Here is a 23,804-nt window from a genome sequence, read left to right as displayed (position 1 = left end):
TGGAGTGAGATGTTCCATCCACTGGTTCACTCCCCAAGTGGCCACAATTGCTGGAGCTGAGCTCATCTAAACCCAGCAGTCAGGAGCTTCTTCTGGGTATCCCATGCAGGTGCAGGGCCCAAGCATGTGGGTCATTGTCCACTGCTTTCCCAGGCCACAAGCAGGGAGCTGGATGGAAAGTGGAACAGCCAAAACACAAACTGGCACCCATATGGTATCCCAGTACATGCAAGACGAGGATTTGGCCACTGAGCCATGGTGGTGGGCCTTATTCTGCATACATACCTACAGGTCTTCACATGTAAAGCTCTTCGGAGCACTCATTTCTGAAATGGCTTTTCTGTTTGTTTTTTTTTTAGTCTAATTTTCATTATCTTATTGTAATTTAAAAGACTTTTTAAATCTTCAGTTGTACTTTCTATGGTTTACTAATAAGTCTCGTGCTATTTTTTTTTTAAACATTTATTTATTTTATTACAAAGTCAGATATACAGAGAAGAGGAGAGACAGAGAGGAAGATCTTCCGTCTGATGTTTCACTCCCCAAGTGAGCTGCAATGGCCGGTGCGCGCCGATCCGAAGCTGGGAACCAGGAACCTCTTCCAGGTCTCCCACGCGGGTGCAGGGTCCCAAAGTTTTGGGCTGTCCTCCTCTGCTTTCCCAGGCCACAAGCAGGGAGCTGGATGGGAAGTGGAGCTGCCGGGATTAGAACCGGTGCCCATATGGGATCCCGGGGCGTTCAAGGCGAGGACTTTAGCCGCTAGGCCACGCCACTGGGCCCTATTTTATTTCTTTCAAAATTTATTTGCATGTTCTTTATTTTTTCTCCCCTTACTTTGCTCTTCCAATTTTGGAAAGGATGTGCTAAAACCTCTCATTATACTTTTAGTTTTATTAGTTTTTAAAAACATTTACTTGTTCTAATATTTTATTTACACACAGATGGAGAGACAAAGAGAGCTTTTGAAGCCAGGAGCCTGGAACTCCATCTGGGTCTCCCATGTGGACGGCAGGAGCCCAAGTACTTGGGTGATCTTCCATTGTCTTCTCAGATACATTAGTAGGAAAGTAGATTGGAAGTGAAGCACTAAGGACTTAAATTCACTCTCTGATATAGGATGCTGGCATTGCAAATGATAGATTAATCCACTATACCACTACATCTGTCCCTTTATCAACTTAAAAAAAAAAACCTACTATGGGGCCAGTGATGTTAACCTCTATCAAATTAAGCCTCCACCTGCAGTGCTGCCATCACGTGTGGGGGCAGGTTGGAATGCTGGCTGTTTCCTTTTTTGATTCAGCTCCCAGGATCCCCAGCTCTATTGGATGCCCCTAGATGGTCCAAGTGCGTGGGCCCTTGCACACATGTGAGAGATTTTGAAGAAACTCCACGTTCATGGCTTCAGATTAGCTCAGCACCAGCTATTGTAGCCATTTAGGGTGGACAATCTCTCTGTTAGTCTTTCAAAACAACAAAAAAACTTTAAGTTTTTTCTATTGCCTTTTCTTGATGTTAAAGCTGTGTTACTAAGTGAACTCATATTGACGCAAAAAAAAAAAAATCTAAGAGGGGTCAGCGCTTGTGGCATAGAATGCTAAGTCTCTATCTTTGGGACTGGCAGCTTATGTGAGATCTGGTTCAAGTCCTGACTACTCCATTTCCAATCCAGCTCCCTGCTGGTGGCCTGGGAAGGCAGCAGAGGATGGCCCATGTGCTTAGACCCCTGCAACTACATGGGAGACATGGAGGAGGCTCATGACTCTCAGCTTCTGGCTTCAGAGCAGCCCAGCTTTGCCCATAGCAGCCATTTGCGGAGTGACGCGGTGGTTGGAAGATCTCTCTGTCTCTCTCTGTAATTCTACCTTTCAAAAAAGAATAGAACAAATCTTTAAAAGAAATTAATATAATAAAAAATTTTAAAAGATCAAGAAAGTAATGAAATATCTCATTTCTTTTAATTTAAAGCTGTTTTTGAATTTTTTCACTATGCCTATTGTTTTTTTTTTAAAGATTTTTATTATTATTGGAAAGCCGGATATACAGAGAGGAGAAGAGACAGAGAGGAAGATCTTCCATCCGATGTTTCACTCCCCAAGTGAGCTGCAACGGGCCGGTGCGCACCAATTCGATGCCGGGAACCAGGAACCTCTTCTGGGTCTCCCACGCGGGCTCAGGGTCCCAAAGCTTTGGGCCGTCCTCAACTGCTTTCCCAGGCCACAAGCAGGGAGCTGGATGGGAAGTGGAGCTTCCGGGATAAGAACCGCGCCCATATGGGATCCCGGCGCATTCAAGGCGAGGACTTTAGCTGCTAGGCCATGCCACCGGGCCCCACTATGCCTACTATTTTTGTTATTGGCCCAATTAATTTTTCCCCTAAACTTCCTGTCTATTTATGTTTTGTGTGCTGCGTGTAAACAGCCAACATTTTTCCAACTGTCTTGAAGGCTGTCTTTGACAGGTGTATATTGTGTTTGCATTTCTCATGCTCTCCTGCCGCCTCTCTTTTCTTTTCCTATTATGTTAGATTGAATTTTCTGTGTTCCGTTTTTTTTTTCCGCCCAAGGTTTTGAAGTAACACATTCTGCTTCTTTTGTTCTAGTAATTATACTTACATTATGAGTCCTCGGATATATGAAAAATGTCAGTTTTATAATTTGGGTAGGTACTGTAGTTCAATTTCAACAGTATTTTCCTCAAGAAATCAGAAGACTCTACCTATTGTTTTTTTGCATCCAGTATTGTTAATGAGAAGTATTACGTCAATGTAATTACAGAATTAGTTCTCTATCTTCAATGTCTCCCAATTTATCTTTATTTTTCTCCCTTTTTTAAATCCTTTCTTTTGAACTGCTAGCTTCAGAAACCTCTGAGGCTTTCTTTTGTCTTAATGAACATTGGGTCATCTTGCACATATCTGAGGATGGTAATTACATTTATTTCAAGGTCCTGTGTTGCTTTTTGTACGAACTCTCATATCCTGGTGTTGATTCTTTCATTTGTGTAGTTTGCAGTCCACCTTTTTTAGATCAGTTTTCTTCAAATATCTGGTGATTCCAGGTTGTAAGTTCATCTTGTTGACTCTACGGATACCTTGTTAGTCTGCAACTGAGGTGTGTAATTACAGCAACATTGGGCACAACAGTGGTACAAAACCTGCCCCTGGGTCGAGAACATGGAGAGGGAGTAGTCTGACCCACACTATCTTTTAGTGCATCTGAGAAATGAAGGTGGAGGGAGGCAGACTCACACATCTGTTTGCCCAGCAAGATTGACAGAAAGCAGCCCTGTGGCCACTCACACCTCTTACAGGATCCCACTCCCAGACTGCCGGGGTCCGTGTGATGGATGTGGAAGACAGGAAGGTGTGAGGAGCATTGCTTCCATTGCGAGCAGGGCCGCGAAGGAACCCCCCGCTGAGCAGGGCTATAGCAGGACGTTGCTTTGATCACCTGAATGCAGCCCGCTTCCCTTTGCATGGACATCAGAATTTGCCACTGTAACCTATTTCGGCATTGTTTGCCCCTGCAGAGTTTAGTATCTGTGTGAGCTTGGTAGCTGATACTGCCTTTAGCAAAGAGGTTTTTACAACTTGCTGTCACAGCTGCCCCCATTTGGTGGGAACCTGTTTAGAGCCTTCTCTCTCCCACTCACCATATGCTAATCAAGGGTGCTCACCCTCCAGGTGCCAGGGAAATCCATTCTTTTCTCTCTCTCTTTGATCTTTTGGGTCCTGCCTCCGGACACATTCCTCCCTTAGCTGATTCAAGAGGTATGTGTTACTGATTGAGCTTGCCTTAGGTGAAACAAATGGCAGAATTATCTTTAGCAACACCCATTTGATCATGACGTAAAAAGTCTGAGCCAGAGTTTGACTGATTCTGTATAAATAAAGCGGACGGCTTTATTGCATAGTCCACTATCATCATGGAATTTTAGTGGTCCGTCTCTTTCTTTCTCTCTTTGCGCCGACTCCATGCACACTTCACGAGTTCTGAACCCTGGGCCGGAGCTGGACTTCGGCACCAGACTTATTTGTAGTTACGGTTCTCTTCTGCATTCTAATGTCATTTTGCAGGGCTTCCTCATTGCTTTGGGTCCGTTTTCCTATTAGCTTCCTATTCCCGTAGCTTTTTACTGATGCTACACATGAGTTTTCTTTGGAGAGAGAGAGGAGGATTATTTGTAGAAGAGGGAATTGAAGCATATTCTCAGTGTATCACTTTATGCTGGAAGTTTCAACTAGACATGCTTAGGCAGAGATAAACTTTGCAGTGAAAATGTGTTCTTTTACTACATTTTGCCTTCTACTGAAATGTGACTTCATACTGTTAAGCATGGTATGTTGATCCAGTGGTTTCTAACCCTAAATGCACTTAACCAAACATCAGTGTCCTCTGGGGGATGCTTTCACTGCCCGAGGGGGAGAGGCACTAGGTTGGCAGAAAACCCGCAGGGCTTGGGATCCTCCCTGAGGTCACGTCACCACTGACTGGGCTCCCCGGCTTTATGCAGGGACTTTTCTAACCCTGCTTTCTTCAGGTGTAAACCATGTGTACAAGACTGTGGTGAAGACTGGAGATCAAGACAGGCCAGAAGAACACGAAGTAAACAGTAAATGCTCAGGAAAGCTAGGCTTTTTAAAGCATTTTAAAAGCGTTTATGAATAAACCGACAAAAAAAAAAATACTACGGCGCTGAAAAAGAAATCAAGTAAAATACGACATCCCCTCACATGCTCAAGTCTTAAAAACAATGCCTCACTTGCAATTTCAAATGTCACAAAAGTGACAGCACAGGAACTGACAGTCGTCAGCAGGTATTCCAAGCTGAATCAGGCCAAGGGACTTAGGGAGCCATTCCTGCCACACTTCTCTGTGCCTCTGGAGCTCTTTTAACGTTCCTATTTCAACGCATTTTACAACAACTGCTCTCCAGGCGGTTGGTCACGAGAGTTCTGAGCCATTCCTCAAGCCTGCATTTCCAAACCTGAGAGCAAAAACAGTTGATAATAATGACAAGAGAACTGTAAGCTTCTGTTTGGACTGACTGCAATGCTCAGTGAAGAGGAGCAGAGTACTTGGAAGTTGCAGGAAATGAGCAGCGTTAACTGGAAAGCTGCAGATCCCAGGAATCAGGGCAGCTTCAGTTTCTCCCCAGGCAGGAAGCAATCCAATCCTATTTTCCATCAGCCTGGTACAGTGTCACTTTGGGGATACCTACCTCATTAATAAAGCACAGTGATGCCTATTTGCTGACCGCTGTTCACGCCTGCACCATTTGTACTGCTCAGAAGCAGCGGTGTGCCACTAGGTAACACGCAACTTCTCCAGAAGTCATAACAACAGAGTTCTTTAAGGAATTTTAACTCATTTGCAAATCGAATACTCCAGCGGCTGCTGTAGCAGTAGCGCAGGTGAAGTAACTGCCTACAATCCCAGCATCCCATATGTTAGCCAGGGTCTAGGATGCTCCAGTTTTGATCCAACTCTGCTAATGTATCTGGGAAAACAGCTGAAGATGGTCCAAGGTCTTTGGTCTTTGGCCCCAGGTAGACTGTGGTCATTTGAGGAATGAATCAGTAAATGGAAAATCTCTCCCTCACCTCTTTTTTCTCCCACTCTGCCTTTCATATAAATCTTTTAAAAATGCAAATATGATAGTTCAATACGAAAAACTATTTTCCTCTGCTTTAAAAATGTTTCGGGCTCGGCAGCGTGGTCTGGTGGCTAAGGTCCTCGCCTTGATCCCATATGGCCGCTGGTTCTAATCCCGGCAGCTCCGCTTCCTCTCTGTCTCTCCTCCTCTCAGTATATCTGACTTTGTAATAAAAATAAAATAAATCTTTAAAAAAAATGTTTCGATGTTCATTAATTAAAAACGATCATGTATATTACATAAGAAAATCTTTTTAAAAATTTAGCTTATTAGAAATGTAAGCGCTCAGCTATAATCAAAGTAAAATTGACAGTAAAAACTTAGAGGCCTAAACCAAACACTAAGAGGGTTGATCCTCCTGAATTCAACATGCTTTTTTTTTTTAACTTGGTAAATTATATGACACCATCTGCAATGGAAAATAATCCCTCAAAGACAAATTCTGTGCCTGATAAGGACATGAAAAAGAGTTTGATGCCATTAGCTATCGCTGACATGCAACTCCAAGACATCACAACAAACTGATCACAATGCCTAAAAAATGATTAGTGTATGAATGTCAAATGATGGAAAGAGGATGTGAAGTAACTAGACCTTTCCTAAGAATGGCAACAACAACAACAAACAGGATAAACGGCATTTATGACAAACCCACAATGAACATTACATTAAATGGCGAGGGACTGAAAGCCTCACCTCACCCTAACCCCAGCCCGGCTAAAATCACAAACAAGAAGTCTCACTTCACCACTTGTACTCAGTGGAACACTAGGAACACTAATTGTTCTAGCTGGAACAATTAAGCAAGGAAAATAAATGAATGTAAGGCATCCAAATTAGCAAGTTGTGCAATGATCATTACCCACACATTTCATACATTAAAAAATCCTGAAGAATTTATGCACACACATAAAATCATTAGCACTAATGAATTAACTTAGCAAAGTTACAGGATATGACATCAACACACAAAAAGCAACTGGGTTGCAATACACTAACAATGAGCAACCTGAAAAGGAAACTAAGAAAGTAATTTGCACATGGCATGACTATGCACACAGGGAATCCCAAGGTATCTACTAAAAACCTCTTAGAATTAGTAAGTGAGTGTTTTTCAAGCTGTAAAATATAGGTCAACAATAAAAGCCAATTGCATTTTTTGCATGCAGGCGACACAGTGAAGGAAGCCAAAAGTTTTAAAAGTATCTTTGTCAGGTTAATTTCAGAAAGAAAAGAAAAAGTCCTTGTGTATAAATTTAAGAAAACAGATACAGAAGCTGTGTGCTGAAAAACTGTAAAAGGCTACTGAAAGAAATCAAACACCTAAATACATGAAGAGACATACTATGCTCACTGATCTGGAGACCCATTACGGTAAAGACATCAATTCTCCTCAAACTGACCTACATAATGCCAATGAAATGTCACTGTTTTTTTTTTTTTTTAATTTCGTTTTATAACACAGTTTCATAGGCTCTGGGATTCCCCCAGCCCCTCCTCATGCCCTTTCCCCAGCATCGCTATTTTCATTGAACAGATCACAAATACTTCTCCCTATCAATACATAGTGTTCTATAATATCGTCTTAAATTTCCTCACCCCTTTCTAGATTTGTGCCGAAATTATTTATATGCATTCCTCTGTAGCTTCCAATATTTCTCTATTTTTCACAGGATTTAGTAAACATCCTCCCAATTTGATCCTTGCATATATCTTTGTGTCCATAAGATAAATTATTAGGAGTACATTTTTTTTTAAATCAAAGGGTATATATTTTTAAAACCTTTTAAAATATATTGCAAAATGCCCTCTAAAAAAGGTCTTTTCATCTGTAGATTTTGATTTAAAATCTACCTCTTCTGAAAAGCCTGGGGTTTAATCTCTACAGATATTGGCCTTGTTAAATTACTGTTACACTTACTGGACTACATGAGCAATTACTGTTTTAACAAGCTGGTGAGCCTCCAGGCTCCATGCTCACAAAGTGCCAGTTTCGGAGGAAATCGGAGAGCAGGGTCAGCACACAGGGATGACCTGATGACCAGGAAATGACCAGTAACTTCATCAGGAGAATATCAGCTACTGGGGTTCAGTAGCAAAAGTCCGATTTTCCATGAAAGGAGCCCTTTCTGATTGCTTTTAGATTTTTCTACTGCTTTGCTTGTGTGCCCATTAAAGGCTGGTAGTTGCACCTGCAGTTTGCATCATATTTTCTTTTCTTCCCATTTGCCTTGGGTTACTTTGTTGAACACAGCGCAGGTGCCAGACCCTGCAGGCCTGGCAAACAGGTCCCAAGATCAGCCACCCAGGGCTGAAGGGAGAGTGGCTTCATCCAAGTGAGTCTCAGCAGATGGGGACCTAGAAGGCACACTCTACCTAAGCTGCCTTCAGGAGTGGGGGATGACAGTAGCTCCACAGACTATGAACAGGTTAAATCTTTCATAAGCAAACATCCAGAGAAGAAGGAAGTGACAGGTGTAATTCATTCTTAAACCCAGCACTTGAGGGTGGATAAGCAGGGATGACCAGAACTGGGCCTCCTCACTGGTTCAGGGTCTGGACAGGAGGTTAGTGGGCCCAGATGTCCAAAGCACAGCATGAAGGCAAGCCCGGGACAATAGACATGGCAATGGGCACTTGGCCAGCGTAGGTTGACAAGACCAACTGCTGAGGGGGCAGCTGCCTATGCTTGTGTGTCAGGCTGTTCATTCTGAACTGAGGGGGATGGTGGTCTTAACATCATATTCTGAGGCTGGTGGGATTGGAGAAGACAAGGCTGAACAGCTTGGTTGGTAAAGATGAAGATCAGGATCATGTCCACAAACAGACGGGGCAACTGGGCAATGGCCCACACCCTGGCATCTCCCCAGTGTTGACGGCACAACCCACCACTGTTATGCACCAGAAGACCCCTATGGAGGTTGATGCCATCATTGAGGGAGCTGGCGATGAGCACTGTCACCTCCAGACCACAGAGGCAGAGGGGGAACACCTGGAGTGTGCATTTTCTATGTCATCTTTGCAGTTGGCTGCTTAAAATGCTATCAGATTCCCATGTCCATAAACCCATAAATACCCTCTCTGCATTTTAATCATGCCCCCCCCCCAGCATGGAAATGAAGGCAACTAATGTCTTTCAACAGAAAGAGATAATTCAGGAAGACTGTTGCAACTTATTCCACTTGCAAAATGAGATCACATACACTAAGCAGGGATAAACTACCAAGCTATGAATTTTTGGCATTTCTCATTACTCATGAATAGTTATATCAATTAGGTCCAACACTGCAGACTAAGTAAAATTAATTAGCTCTGATAATTATGAAAGTCACTGAAAAGCCCAGCAGTGGGCACTATGACAATGCTGTAACTTTTTTTTTTTTAAGGAATGAGTTTATTTCTATGCTGCAAGTGTATAATTTTAGAACATGGCAGCCTGTGTATTGCCAGGTTCCTGCAAATATTAAGCAAATATACTAAAGCAGGAGCATATTTTACACAACCATATGTCAGATTAAACTCAGGCCAAAAAGAGAATGAATGCAATTCATATCTGATTTATATTCGACATGTACAGAGATATAAGCTCCTGTTTTTAATGCCTATATGCTGTTTCCATGGCAACTACATAAACATTTTCCTCATAACACAGCATCTTCATTCTTTACATACCATTATTCCCTTCTTTCCACTCTCGGGGAAAAGCCTAATTTATTCCCCAGGAAAAATCAATCAATGATTTTCTTAATCAGTGGCATTTGAGGAGTAGGTGGCACAGTTCTTTTTATAGAAAAGCAATTTCCACCAACGCTCCTGCTATGTGATAGAAGACTGAGGGAGCACAAAGTAGTACTTACTTTCAGCGAAGTGTGAGAACAAGTTGCAATGAATAATCCTTCCCAGAGAGATGAGACTGTGCATTAGAAACGCACAGAAGGTCGGCAAGGGATCATGGACAACTCTGTTCCATGTGGATGAAACATGATGGAGACTCACTTATGAAAAAAAAATCTTTTCATCTCCACAGAGTTTTGGAAGCATCCAAAAAAAAAAAACCAAAAAACACCCTCTTATTAATTTCCCTGTGTGACAGTGAACAGATTGGCCAGCAACCAGAAGAAAAAGTAGATCACGTGACATCCATAGAGAAAGGCGAAAGGCAACCCCATCAGACTTCCTCACTTTGTCTATTCTTGGAGTTAGAGGTAATTATCATAGATTCAAGAGGCAGCAGAGGGAAGAGAGTCCACGTTGAATTTTAGCAAGCAAATTAACAATTCTTCAAAACCCTCCAAGGGACAGCAGATAAATTAACATTCTCCAGTGCCTAGAACACTTGAGCCCTTTGTTCCTTTTTCTACCCAGGCCTCCCAGAGCTGGCTGGGGAAGCACAGAGAAGACAGTGCAGGTGACTTCTGGCAATGCTAAGACGGCACTCAGAGCTGCTTTGTTATTGTTCATACGTGGTTTCTCAAGGGACTGCCAACCTAACACGGTACTCTGACTTACAATAGTAAAGTATTTAATAAGTTCATAAGGCAGCTGAAAAAGCAAAGCTTCTTGTAGTAATTCCCTCTATCAGATCAGTTTAGTTTTTTTTTAAGATTTATTTATTTTTACTGGAAAGACAGATCAGATTTACAGAGAGAAGGAGAAACAGAGAGATCTTCTATTTGCTGGTTCGCTCCCCAATGTGCAGCAATGGCCGAAGCTGACCTGATTCAAAACCAGCAGCCAGGAGCATCTTCTGGGTCTCCCACACGGGTGCAGGGTCCCAAGGCTTTGGGCCGTCCTCGACTGCTTTCCCAGGCCACAAGCAGGGAGCTGGATGGGAAATGGAGCAAGCCAGGACATGAACTGGTGCCCATATGGGATCCCGGGGTTTGCAAGGTGAGGATATAGCCATTGAGCCATTGCACCGGGCAGGTCCCAGTTTCAATTCTCTCTGTCGTCTTAACCTCTTCCTCTACTTACACCAACTGAATCTTACCATTTGAAAAGACTAATCTTTTTTAATTACATTATCTCTTCATCTCTGTTAGAAATCAACTGATTATATGTACAAGAGTACTTTAAAAGTTTGTGGAAAAAATGGAAGTTTGTGTTGTGTAGAAAAAAAAATTGAACTCCACGCATTTGCTTTTTTTCACAGCATATATTTTTTCATGAACTTTTTGAAGTATATAAATATTTGTGCGTGTATATATATATGTATATATAACATATATGTATACACACATATACATACACACATGTACTTCCATTATTATTTTTGGACTACATTCTTTTCCAAAGAATTATGTATTGTATATATTATTATAATGATAACATACTATTTGATTTCAGTACCTTTTTCGTAAGTCTCTGTGGGAGACAGTCCCTGGTTCTCCACCTGTCTAGCCCATATGGGAGGACATAGGCACATGGCACACTGTGCCCTTGCTAACAGACCCAAACATGGCCTGTTGACTGGGCATGCAACAAGAGTGATGGGCTGCACCCCAATCCTCTTCCCTACTCTGCTAGGACTTCCTTTGTAAACAACTCAAGGAAGTCAAATGTTACATTTATGCTGCTTTTCAGCAGGTAAGGAGTCTGCTCTGAGATACAATTTTCCTGTGCTTCCTGACCTTTAACTTCATTGGAGGGTCCAAAGAGAAAGACACATTTGTTAGCCAGTCACAATGTTGTGGTACTGCTGGAACCGCCCTTCTGCCTGCCCCCTCTCCTATATAAGCCTGTGACTTCCCTCAAATAAACAGACATCCTTCACCACCAGTTTGTCTTCAGTGTTTCTGCTGCAGAAGAGCACTGTGGCCTCACCTCTCAGTGGTCTTGGGGCCTGCCAGACAGAAGACATCTGAGAAGTTTCCAATTTTGTTCCTATTAAAAGTTGTTTGGACTCTTTTTCTATATGTTTTTACCTTCCCAAATGAAATTTACGATTAAAGTGTTAACTACCACCAAAAATGTCCACTATGAAAGAGATTTTCATTCAATCCGCCAAACATTCTGACAGAGCTGGCAACTTAAGAACACTGCCTCTTCCAATAGCGAAACACAGTAGCTACCTCCATTATCTGGGTCTTCTTTGGTTATTTTCAACAGTGCTTTGTAGGTCATCAGCACAGACAGACACAGCACATATTCTAGTTGATTTATAGGTATATATTTTATGTTTCATATCTGACTTTTTATTGGAAAGTCAGATATACAGAGAGGAGGAGAGACAGAGAGGAAGATCTTCCATCCAATGATTCACTCCCCAAGCAATGCAATGGTTGGAGATGAGCTGATCCAAAACCAGGAGTCAGGAGACTCTTCCATGTCCACCACACGGGTGCAGGGTCCCAAGGCTTTGGGCTGTCCTTGACTGCTTTCCCTGGCCATAAGCAGAGAGGTAGATAGGAAGCGGGGCTGCCAGGATTAGAACCGGTGGCCATATGGGATCCTGGTGCGTGAAAGGTAAGGACTTTAGCTGCTAGGATACTGCACTGGGCCCCTCTTGCAGGTCTTTTTTTGTTGTTGTTAATTTTAATTTCTAACTAATATAATGTAAGAATATGATAGAATTTTACATAATGATTGTGAATCCTGTGACATTACTAAATCACATAATTCTGGTAAATTTTAAGGCAGAATTTCTGGATTTTCTGCATGAAAACTATTTGTTTCTTTTCCACTTTTTAAATTTTATTTTTGACAATCTTTACATAGTTAATTAGGGCACAAAGGTTCAAGGGCTACAGGAAAGTGGGTAAGACTATCATTTCTATACATTATTTTTCCTGTGTCTAGAGTAAACAGGGAGGTAAAGGGAGAAGCCCCACCCCGTCTCCCACCCATTCCCAGGACCCCAATGTGGGACATGCTATGAAAGTTATTTCATATGCAAATACAGAAAGCTTATTTTTTTCTGCTGACTCTGCATTCCTTTATCTTGCTGAACTCGCAATGAACACTTGCCTTGTCCCCAATCTCAGAAAAAAACCATTCCAGTTTTCATCATTAAGCATGATGCTCACCGTAAGTTATTTATAGTTATCATATTCCAGGCTGAGAAAATATTTCTTACTCCTCGCTTGTTGAAACTCTTAAGTTCTAGATTGATGTGATATATAATCATTAAGATAATCATAAAGGAGCAGGCACTATGTTGTAGTAGGCTAAGCCTCCACATGTGGCATTATTAGCATCCCATTAGGGGCATTAGACCAAGTGCTGGCCAGCTGCTCCACTCCCGATCCAGCTCCTTGCTTATGGCCTGGCAAAGCAGAGGAGGCTAGCTCAAGCCCATGGGCCCCTGCACCCATGTGAGACACTCCTGGCTTCTGGCTTCAGATCTGCTTAGCTCTGGCTGTTATCACCATTTGAGGAATAAGCAAATGGATAAAAGATCTTTCTCTCTGTAACTCTACCTTTCAAATAAAAGTAAAAATAAAAAAAATAAACTTCCATTTGGGCCCTTTTCTGCTTAATTTGCTGATACGTATTCAACTGACTCATTTTAAAGATCAAAACAGCCCTGTATTGTTGGGATAAAGCCTACTTTGTCAAAATGCAATACCGTTTTTTTGTGTTTCTGGTTTTGACCTGCTAATAGTTTCTTGAGGACTTTTGTGTCTATGTTTACAGGTCTCTTTCTTGTACTCCATTCACCTTGCTTGGCTATCATAGTAACGCTGGCTTCATAAATAGGTTGAGAAATGTTCTAACTTCCTGGCAGTCCATGCAGAATCAACATTATTTCTTCATTAAATACTTCCTTAGGCCAGTGAAGGCCTCCAGGTCTGGAGTTCTCTTTAGTGGAGACTTTAAGCCCCAAGTTAAATTTCTTCAATCCATATACAGCTACTCAGTTAGGTATTCTTTTCTTTTTTCTTTTTTTTTTTTTTAATTTATTTTTTATTTTTATTACAAAGTCAGATATACTGAGAGGAGGAGAGATAGAGAGGAAGTGGAGCTGCCGGGATTAGAACCGGCGGCCATATGGGATCAAGGCAAGGACCTTAGCCACTAGGCCACGCTGCCGAGCCCAGGTATTCTTTTCTTGAATGAGCTTTGTTAGCTTGGATCATTTGAGAAATTCTCCTTTTAGCTTTGAGTTTATGGACACGATGTTTTGCCTCTCCCCCCACTTTTTAAACAAAGATTTATATATTCATTTCAAAGGCAGAATTGTGGGGAAAGAATGTGATAACCAGAAACAGCTAGATCTTCTGTGCTCTGGTTCACTTCCTGGTCGGCTGCAAAATCCTGATAGGTTAGGCTGCAGCCAGGAGCCTACAGCTTTTTCAGGATCTCCCTTGGGGGTGACAGGGACACAAGCATCTGGGTCATCTTGTGGTACTTCTCCCAGGCGTGTAAGTAGGAAGCTGGATCAGAAATGGAGCAGTTAGGACTTAAACCAGTGTCCATGCAAGGCAGTATCCACTGTGGCACAATACTAGAATACAACACTCCATGCTTACTTTCTTATTTGTTTCAAATAAGTAAAAGATAAAGAGAAAAGGCTCCCACCTACTGGTTATCCTCTCAAATGCCCACAGTCTCAGGGTTGAAGCCAGGGGCCAGGTGCACAATCCAGGCTTCCCAGACTGAGTGGCAGAACCCCAACTACCGGGGTTCTTACCACTCCCTTCCAGAGTCTGCATTAGCAGGAAGATGGAGCCAGGAGCAACAACTGGACGTCAAACCAGGCATTCTGCTGGGAGCTCCCCACCTTTCTTAACTACGAGGCTAAAGGCCTGTTCCAAACACAACATTTTGTTCCTCTTTACTCTTGATATTTGTAATTGATATCTTCTGTTTTTCTAATCAGTCTGTTAAGAGTAGTTGTTTTTATTCATCTTTCAGCTTCATTTATTTTCTTTACTATTTTTGTATCTGGATGGTTTCAGTCTTTAATTCTTATCACTATTTTTTGGATTTAATTTGTTCAACTATTGCTTTAAAATATTTATTGTATTTTTATTAGAAAGTCAGATAAACAGAGAGGAGGAGAGACAGAGAGGAAGATCTTCCTTCCACTGATTCATTCCCCAAGCGGCCGCAATGGCTGGAGCTGCACCAATCTGAATCCAGAGCCTTTTCTGGGTCTCCCACGTGGGTGCAGGGTCCCAAAGCATTGGGCCATCCTCCACTGCTTTCCCAGGCCACAGGCAGGGAGCTGGATGTAAAGCAGGGCCGCTGGGATTAGAACCGGCACCCATATGGGATCCTGGTGCATGCAAGGTGAGGACGTTAGCCCTTAGGCTACAGTGCTAGGCCTTGTTCAAGTATTTTTTTAAAAGATTTATTTATTTTGATTGGAAAAGGAAATTTACAAAGAGAAGGAGAGACAAAGAGAAACATCTTCCACCTGCTGGTTCACTTCTCAAGTGGCCGCAATGGCAGGAGCTGAGCCGATCCAAAGCCAGGAGCTTGGTTTCTTCCAGGTCTCCCACGCGGGTGCAGGGTCCCAAGCACTTGGATCATTCTCTACTGCTTTCCCAGGCCACAGGCAGGGAGATGAAAGGGAAATGGAGCAGCCAGAAATACAAACCAGCACCCATATGGGATCCCAGCAGATGCAAGGTGATGATTTAGCCACTGAGCTATCATTCAGGACCCCATTTGTTCAACTTTTTAAAAGTGAAAGCTCAGGTTCTATACTCGAGGCTATTCTTTCCTCTCTCCTGCTTAATTAGGAATTTCCCCAGATTCGGCAGCATCTTCATGTTCATTCAGTTGGAAATATGATTTCTTTTATGAGTCTCTCAGATTCCTATCAGCAAAGTATATCCTTGCTATAGCACTATTTTTTTGCTTTCTCTCTTTTCCTACTTCTCTCCCTTTCTTCTATATGGTAACAGCTAACATCAAGGGTGTGAAGTATTATCTCACCATAGTTTGTTTCCAAATAACATTTGTCTGATGCACTTGGTAGTGTGCGTGTAAGTACCCAGGACTCCTGGTGCTTTGTCATTCTTGGCAGATAAAGGCTGGAGCAGAGAAAAAGATATTTTAAAAATCTATATTGAGCCTGGTGCAATGGCTCAATTAGCTAAGTGCAAGGATGCCATATGGGTACCAGTTTGTGTTCTGGATGCTCTGCTTCCCATTCAACTCCCTGCTTATCGCCTGGGAAAGCAGTAGAGGATGGCCCATGTGTCTGGGATGCTGCACCCATGTGGGAGACCCGGGAGAAGCTCACTCCAGGCTCCTGGCTTCAGATTGGCTCAGCTCAGCTCAGACACTGGGAGTGAACCAGTGGAGGAATGATCTTTCCATATCTACTTCTCTCTGTAAATCTTCCTCTGCAATGAAAATAAATCTCTTTAAAAAAAATCTATCCAGAAATAAAGGTAATAACTGCATCCAAACACAGGGTGTTTTATTTCTCTATAAAGAGTCCTCACGTGACACAGAGGTAACACAGGTAACTAAGGAGCAGGATGTATCAGAGCCCAGGGCAGCATGGGAAGGTTGTGTTTTTCTTCTTGTTCTTTGCCAAATCCATGAGAGGAAACAAAAGCTGGGCCTTTCACAAGAGGAATGAGTTTCTCAGGGACCAAGCTTCCTTTCACTATTAGAATTTGGCCTGTGGGGTGTACTTTCCTGGGAACTGTGTGACAGAACTGTCAGTCTTCAAAAGGCACTAGCAAGAATGATAACGCTAACTTTTTGTTCCACTGTTCCGTCGTTAGTGAATGGGGACAATGTGGGGTTGTCCAGTTTCTAATGATAGCTTCCCCACCATGAGGACAGGGTGAACACATTTCCCTCCTGGTAACAGAAGCAGGGGCATTTCAGCATTTCATTTACTCTTTGATTATCTCACATGTTTAGTGCTATTCCAACTGACTGCAATTTACCTAAAACATGTACTGTGAGTTACAGTGGCCACAAAGAATTGGTGGCAAAAACCAGTCTCCATCTCCTGAACAACCACTAAGGATCCCTACGCTCTTTTTTCCATCACCCCTCATCTTAGGGCCAGGCTCTCAATGAAGCAACTTCCAAAAGGGAGAAAATAAAAATAAAGGCTAGAGGTAAGAATTTTCCCACTAGGCCTTCACATGATGTCTTCAGAGTCAGCACTTTCCACACAGTGTGACCAGCTTCTTCCTAACCGTGCAACATTGCTATCTTGCTGACAATCCGAGCGTGGAGGGAGAATTTATACCACACAATATATTCATTTTTCGGTCATTTACTCTATCAGAGAATATTTCTGCTGCAGTTACCTCAGCAGTAAAGGATTTTAAAATCTAATGTTAGAGTCTATGCAAGCCCACAGAAGTTGTTGTTTTCCAACAAAAGTCCTAAAAATGCACTTGAAAAGCTAGAGTGATGGAATCACCTTCTCCCAAAACCCAGTGCCGATTTAACAAGGCAATAGCAGCACAGCAAGCTGCAAGAACAAAGCCACATCATGACAGCCCCTGTGCACCACTAACCAGAGAACATCACACACTTTTCTGTGTGTACTCTCGCTCCATTTTCTCCCTTTTGAAATGAAAACAATACTTAATTTCTAATTTTAAACGCAATATAGCCTGCTGAAAACATTTACATATTCTATTACAGCATAGAGAATCTAACATTGAGCACAGACCCAACACTCAGTTTAAGATCACTACTGACATTTTGGTAAACACCCTTCTCAATCGTCTTTAGTTTAAGAGAGAAAGAGAGAGAAGAGAAGCAAAAAGATCATATTATAATGCCCTTCCCCCCAGAAAAAAAAAAACAAAACTATTTGCAGTGAGTTAGCATATACTTGTAACTACGTAGCTAGTTTTAAGCATATGCTTGGGGTAAAAATTACATTCACAATGTCCAGTCATCGTCTCCTTCCACTACAGGACTCTTCCAGCTTGGAAGACCACAAGGCTGTATCTGCTGACAATCCCACTCTCCTCCCTCTAGCCACAGCACCCTTCTGCTTCGCCCTTCGCACTGCTGGCATTGAACACTGAATGCCACCTTGGATTGCTTCTTCCACTGAACACAGTACCCTCAAGGTGTGTCAATGCCGAAGCTTATGTCATAATTTTTTCCATTTTTCAGGTTCAATATTTCACATTAAAAAAAAAAACCAATTTATTTGTATTGGAAAAGCAGATTTACAGAGAAAAGGGGAGATAGAAAGATCTTCAATCCACTGTTTCACTCCCCAAGTGTCTGCAACCACCAGAACTAAGCTGATTCAAAGCCAGGAGATTCTTCTGGGACTCCCGTGCAGGTGCAGGGTCCCAAGGTTTTGGGCCGTCCTTGACTGCTTTCCCAGGCCACAAACAGGGAGCTGGAAGGCAAGTGGAGCAGCCAGGATACAAACTGGCACCCATAGAGGATCCCAGTGGATATAAGGCAAGGATTTAGCCTCTAGGCCATTGCACTGGGTCCTCAATATTTCATCTTACTAATATACCACATTTAATCAGTCTATCCATTAACTAGTGGACACTTAAATTGCTTCGATAGTTTTGGTATTATGAAAAATGAATGCTACTATCCAGATAGACATATAAACATCTCTTTGAGATTCCACTTTTAAATCTTTGGGACAAAATGATTGATAGAAGTGTTCAATTGTAGGGTGACTCTAGTTTTAACTTTCTGAAGAACTGCTCTATCGTTTTTCCACCAACAGTGCACAACTGTTGCAGGGAATTCCGTTGGAATTATTCATCTGGAAGTGTCTTATTTTTTCCTTCACTTTTTTTTTAAGATTTATTTATTTTGACTGGAAAGGCAGATATATAGAGAGGAGGAGAGACAGAGAGGAAGATCTTCCGTCCGATGATTCACTCCCCAAGTGACCGCAACGGCCAGTGCTGCACAAATCCGAAGCCGGGAACCAGGAAACTCTTCCGGGTCTCCCACACAGGTGCAGGGTCCCAAAGCATTGGGTCGTTCTCAACTGCTTTCCCAGGCCACAAGCAGGGAGCTGGATGGGAAGCAGGGCTGCCAGGATTAGAACCACTGCCCATATGGGATCCCGGCATCTTCAAGGCGAGGACTTTAGCTACTAGGCTATCGCACCAGGCTCTCTTTTAGGTTCTTTAAGCATTTGTTTTTAACAACTTTAAGATAGCATTTTAAGGGTTTCTGCCCGATAGGTCTGCCCTTTGACATTTGTCAGGGAAAGGTTTGGTTGATTTCTTCCCTGTAAAATGGGCCATACTTTTCACGTTTCTTATATGCCTCATAGTTTGTTTAAAACCAGACATTTGAATAATACTTTATCTCCAGGAATTCTACCTTTCCTCCTAGGCTGTTTTTTCTTGGTTTTAATTATTATAGGCTGGCTCTCACTACATCCGTCTAAGGTATCAGTAGTTTTTTTTCTTTCTTTAATCAGTAGCTTTAATATAAATTATCTAAGCTTTTTTTCCCCCTGAGCCTATGTATTTGGTGTGCATGATCAGATTCTAACACTTGCCGCATAAACAGTTCTGAACATCTTAAACTCGAATATTTGGATCACAAAATAGGAAAAAGAAAATACGGCAGAGGGAGGACAAAAGTTGAGTTTCTTTAAATGCTCCGGAAGTGAACTCAGTTGGAGGGGAAGGGGCTTGCTGCTAATAATCAGTCCTCCTTATTTGCAGGTAGTTACAGAAAAGGTAACTTCAAGAGTTGTGTTGTCAGTCTTTGAGAACTAGAACAACGCCCTGGTTAAGAGCTCAGGCTGTGTTGTACAGCAGACCCTGTTCTACCTCTAACTAGTCACTTCATGGGAGACTAATACTTAACTTCCTTGAGCGTGAGTTTTTACATAGGTAAGACGGAAATATTCCATAACATGACCCATGTCAAACAGTTGTGGAGCCGAAGCTTTCTGCATATGCCATGCAATGAAGGCTGTTTTCAAAGACTAGATGTTTGTATGAACACACAGTTGACATACAATGTGCAGTGTTAGTCAGTGTTAGTCAGTGTTAGTGTTAGTCAGGAGGCTGCAGCCTTCACGCAAAGGAGTGGAGCCCTGACTGCAGAAACCCCAGGAAGCTCACTTGCACCCCTGCCGTTGAGGGCCTAGTGAACACACAGTCTGTGAAGCAGAAAACAGATCCTGCCAGACACGCAATATGTCTCACACTAGATTTCCCAGGATCCCAAACTGTGAGGAACATAGCTGCTGCTTCTAAGCTACCCAGTTTCACCTGCTTTATTACAGCAGCTCAATGGATTAAGAGGGTATATTAAAACCTAACCCCAAAGCTCGGCATTTGGTAAACACGCGACATACACTACTACTACTTAAAATTCATTTCTGTTTACTACAATTAAACAGCTTTCCACTGTAAGTACAGTTGTCATAAATGAAGGTATTATATAGGATACTTAAAAGTTCTATCAAGCTTTATGAAGCTAACAGTCTAAACAGATGCCAGATGGTTCAGAGAAGGATTTTTGTCTGCAAGAATATACTCCCTTACCCTCAAGGGTCAAAACTCTTTGCTAATGAAGTGAAAATAGACAAAAACGGGTGTCTGACTTAAACTCAGCGCTACACAACTTGGAAGTCATCATTTGAATTTTAGTTTTTTCAAAGTAGTCATGATAGTTCATACAATCAATAAAATCAATTCTTATTTGTACAAGTTATAAATTTCATAAGACATACAACTGGAAATCCATTCCATTCTCTTTTCAAAGGTCACTGTAAATTTTTATGGGGTTGGCATTGTGGCACAGCTGGTTAATCTACCACCTTCAAAACTGGGATCTTATATAAGCACTGGTTTAAGTATCTGCTGCTCCACTTCTGATTCAGTCGCTTGCTGATGCACTTGGGAAAGCAGTAAAAGACGCCCCACGTGCTTGGGTCCCTGCCACCAATGTGGGAAAGCCAGATGGAGGTCCAGGTTCCTGGCTTTAGTCTGGCCCAGCTCCAACTCTTGTGGCCGCCTGAGGAGAGAACCAGCAGATGGAATCTCTTCCCCCCACCTCTCTCTCTCTCTCTCTCTGATTTTCAAAGAAATAAACAGTCATTGAAGATTTTAGATGTTGGAGACACGCAAATTAAACGGAGCCAGAACACGAGCATGCAAACATTGGTGATACGCCTTATTCTATGCGTCTCATATTAATTTCTTTTTAAAAAAACATTTATTTACTTTTATTGGAAAGACAGATATACAGAGAGGAGGAGAGACAGAAAGGAAGATCTTCAATCCATCAATTCTCTTTCCAAGCAGCTGCAATGCCTGGAGCTGAGCCAATCTGAAGCCAGGAGCCCTGAGCCTCCTCTGGGTCTCCCACATGGGTATAGGGTCCCAGGGCTGTAGGCCATCCTTGACTGCTTTCCCAGGCCACAAACAAGGAGCTGGATGGACGTGGGGCCGCCAGGATTAGTCCAGCGCCCATATGGGATCCTGGTGCATTCGAGGTGAGGCCACTAGGCCGCCATGCTGGGCCCTATTAATTTCTTTAGTGGCTAGCTGGGAGAGTCAGTGCAGTTTTTTGATAATACCAGTATAGCTATATAGTACCTATATACCTATATAGATAATACCTTTATAGTAATGAAAAGAATGAAAACCAGCAAAAGAAAAATACTGTGAGTCTATTTGTGGGCTTCAATGATATTATCTACTGTTATGAAAAGTCACAAAGATGGATTTAAATAAAGCCAAGAGTTTGATAAAATGTGGCAAAATCAACCATTATACATCTTTTAAAACAATGTTGTTTAATTTTAGTTCTACAATGACACTGGTTGTGTAAGATTACAGGAGTAGACAAAAATTAAACTGGTAAACTCGGCCATGAATACCGGAAATCTGGTGACTTTACATGAATTATCTAATTTGCATAAGTGAACATTCAGCACCTTTATTTTCCTGTGTTTGAAAAGTTGATTTCTTAAAGACATTTTCATAAATGGTGAGAACAGAAAGATTTACTGGTTGTTTAAAAGCGCTGAATGTGGCTATCTGGCTGGCAGTGAGAAAAGGTCAGATTATATCGTAAGCCTAAGTTTAACCAACACTGGGGAATTTTAAAAAAGCACTCACTAATGACACAATTTTTCTCCTGAATGAACAACATGTTAATATTAGTACAAGTAAGAGTAATGAGACTGCTGATTCTTTGGAGTATGATTTATCCTCGGTTACTCTTATCAGCTTGAAACACTTCCTTGAAACAAGTCCAATATCCCTTAGAGTCATTAGGACTGTGCTACAAAACTGTCACTCCACTGACTTTTCCTATCTTGTACATTTCACGGCAAGGGACCCGCTTTAGTCAGCTATACCCACTTAGTAAAGATTACATAGGGACCCAGGCAAACAAATGACTATATCTCAAAATGAAAGTAACAGCCATCCAATGAACAAACATTAGAACTGTACATTATGCTGATACAAAATTTTTGCAAATATTTGAATCATTCCAAAATATATACTGAAATGATTTTAGCTTAAGGTCACAAAGGTTTAAGAACACTGACGGAGAATCTTTAGTTTTTATATAATTTTTTCCTGCTCCACCTGACAGCCCTTGCAATTTAACCAAGAACAAAGAATTGTATAATCTTTTCAAGCTGACCTCTCTTTTTCCGTTTCAGATCCTTGTGTCTTTTTGCAACTCAGTCCCTGCATTATGTTTTCTCAGAGGCAGAGAGGAGCAAAGGAGAAAATAAACTTGAAATAAAATTAAGATACTAAATGTGAAAGAAAAATAGATCAAGAAGTCAGGTGTCAAATAAATAAAATAAAATAAAAATTAAATAAAATCTCCAAAAATAAGACTTAAAACCGTTTGGACATGTGATAGAAACTGCTACCTACATAGCTTGGCTTATTTTATGAAAAGAAAGCATGTCTGATGGAGTACACCTAAAAATATACTAGTACATACACCATATTCTGTCCCAAATTAAGTTCCTGTTTCTAAGTAAAGAAGTTTATAATGGGGGCGGGGGGAACCAACGACTGCTCTGGACAAACATTAAGGACCTAAATAAAGCCTGACTATGTCAAGAAAGTTATAAAATGATCAGCTTTATCGACAGTTTGGCATTTGTAAGGTAAGCATTGAAACTTAAAAAGAAACCCTGTTAAGTCATGTAAAGCTGTCGGTGGAAACACGGTGGGCACGCTCTAGTTACCGTTCAGATTCGCAGCACTTCTTCCATTCTGGTGACAGAGATGGCTTCAGCCGTTCGTGTTACATTCCTTTAAAATGTCAAAGTTCTTTGGCTCTTTCCAAGATACACGTCTTTCCTTTCTTGTACTTCATTCCTTAACCAATTTTCTGCTAGACACAAAGTTTACTGCAAGAGAAAGAAAAAATAGAGGTAAGTTGGAGATTCAACTACTTTAGAAAATAACTGACATTTGTCTTCCTTCTGGATAGTTCTAATTTCATCCCCATACTTCAGTTTGAATTCATCTAATTCACCGAGTAGATAACTTCCTTATTCAGGTGGGGAGACAGGATCTTCCACCCCCAAGAACACTGACGTCATGTAAGAATTAAAAGAACATTGACGTGTTTGAGATTTTTTTTTTAATTGCCATTTAGATTTCTTTTACTAGGAGTCAATGGATATCAATTGAGTGAATTCATTAAACACTATTTTACCTTTATAAAAATTAAATTTTATAAAGTTACAATTTCCAACTTCAGTGTGGTTATATCTTCAAATGCAAATATTTCACTAATTTGCAGTTTTAATTTAGGTTCACGCTTGTAGTCTTGCTTTGAAAACAATCACCCCACAGTTAGGAGCTGATGCTGTGACACAGGCTAGAGCTGCCACTTGCAATACTGGTACCCTACATGAGCACTGGTTCTGATCACAGCTGCTCCACTTTTGATCCAGCTCCCTACTAATGCTCTTCGAAAAGCTATAAAAAAAGGCCCAGGTACTTAGGCCCTTACCCCCCATGTGGGAGACCAGAATGGAGTTACTGGCTCCTGGATTCAGCCTGGCGCAGGCCTGGCCACTGCAATCATTTGGAGAGTAAATCAGTGGATGGAAGATCTCTTCGTCAATAACTGGGCCTTTCAAATAAATAAATCTTTAAACAACAAAGCTGGCCTGATTTCCAGTTTGCTTGCATGTAACATCAAATATACAAGGAAATCTGTGGGTCGCTCTGACTAGGCTGCAGCTCCCAATGGTTTGTGTGAAGACCGAGTGT

General features: G+C 41.7%; 1 protein-coding gene across 3 annotated transcripts in view; it reads right to left on the bottom strand.

Moving 5' to 3' along the window:
* The window catches only part of PEAK1 (pseudopodium enriched atypical kinase 1), a 313,213-nt gene that overhangs the window by 126,708 nt on the left and 162,701 nt on the right, over positions 1–23,804 (bottom strand). For all 3 annotated transcript variants that reach the window (XM_058665498.1, XM_058665497.1, XM_058665499.1), the window contains one exon: positions 22,766–22,930. The gene's annotated coding sequence lies outside the window, so the exon portion shown is untranslated. The remainder of the gene's footprint in view (positions 1–22,765; positions 22,931–23,804) is intronic.

The sequence above is a fragment of the Ochotona princeps genome, chromosome 6, assembly GCF_030435755.1.
Source record: "Ochotona princeps isolate mOchPri1 chromosome 6, mOchPri1.hap1, whole genome shotgun sequence".
In the NCBI taxonomy this organism is placed as follows: domain Eukaryota; kingdom Metazoa; phylum Chordata; class Mammalia; order Lagomorpha; family Ochotonidae; genus Ochotona; species Ochotona princeps.
This window is presented reverse-complemented; position numbering and strand designations above follow the sequence as displayed.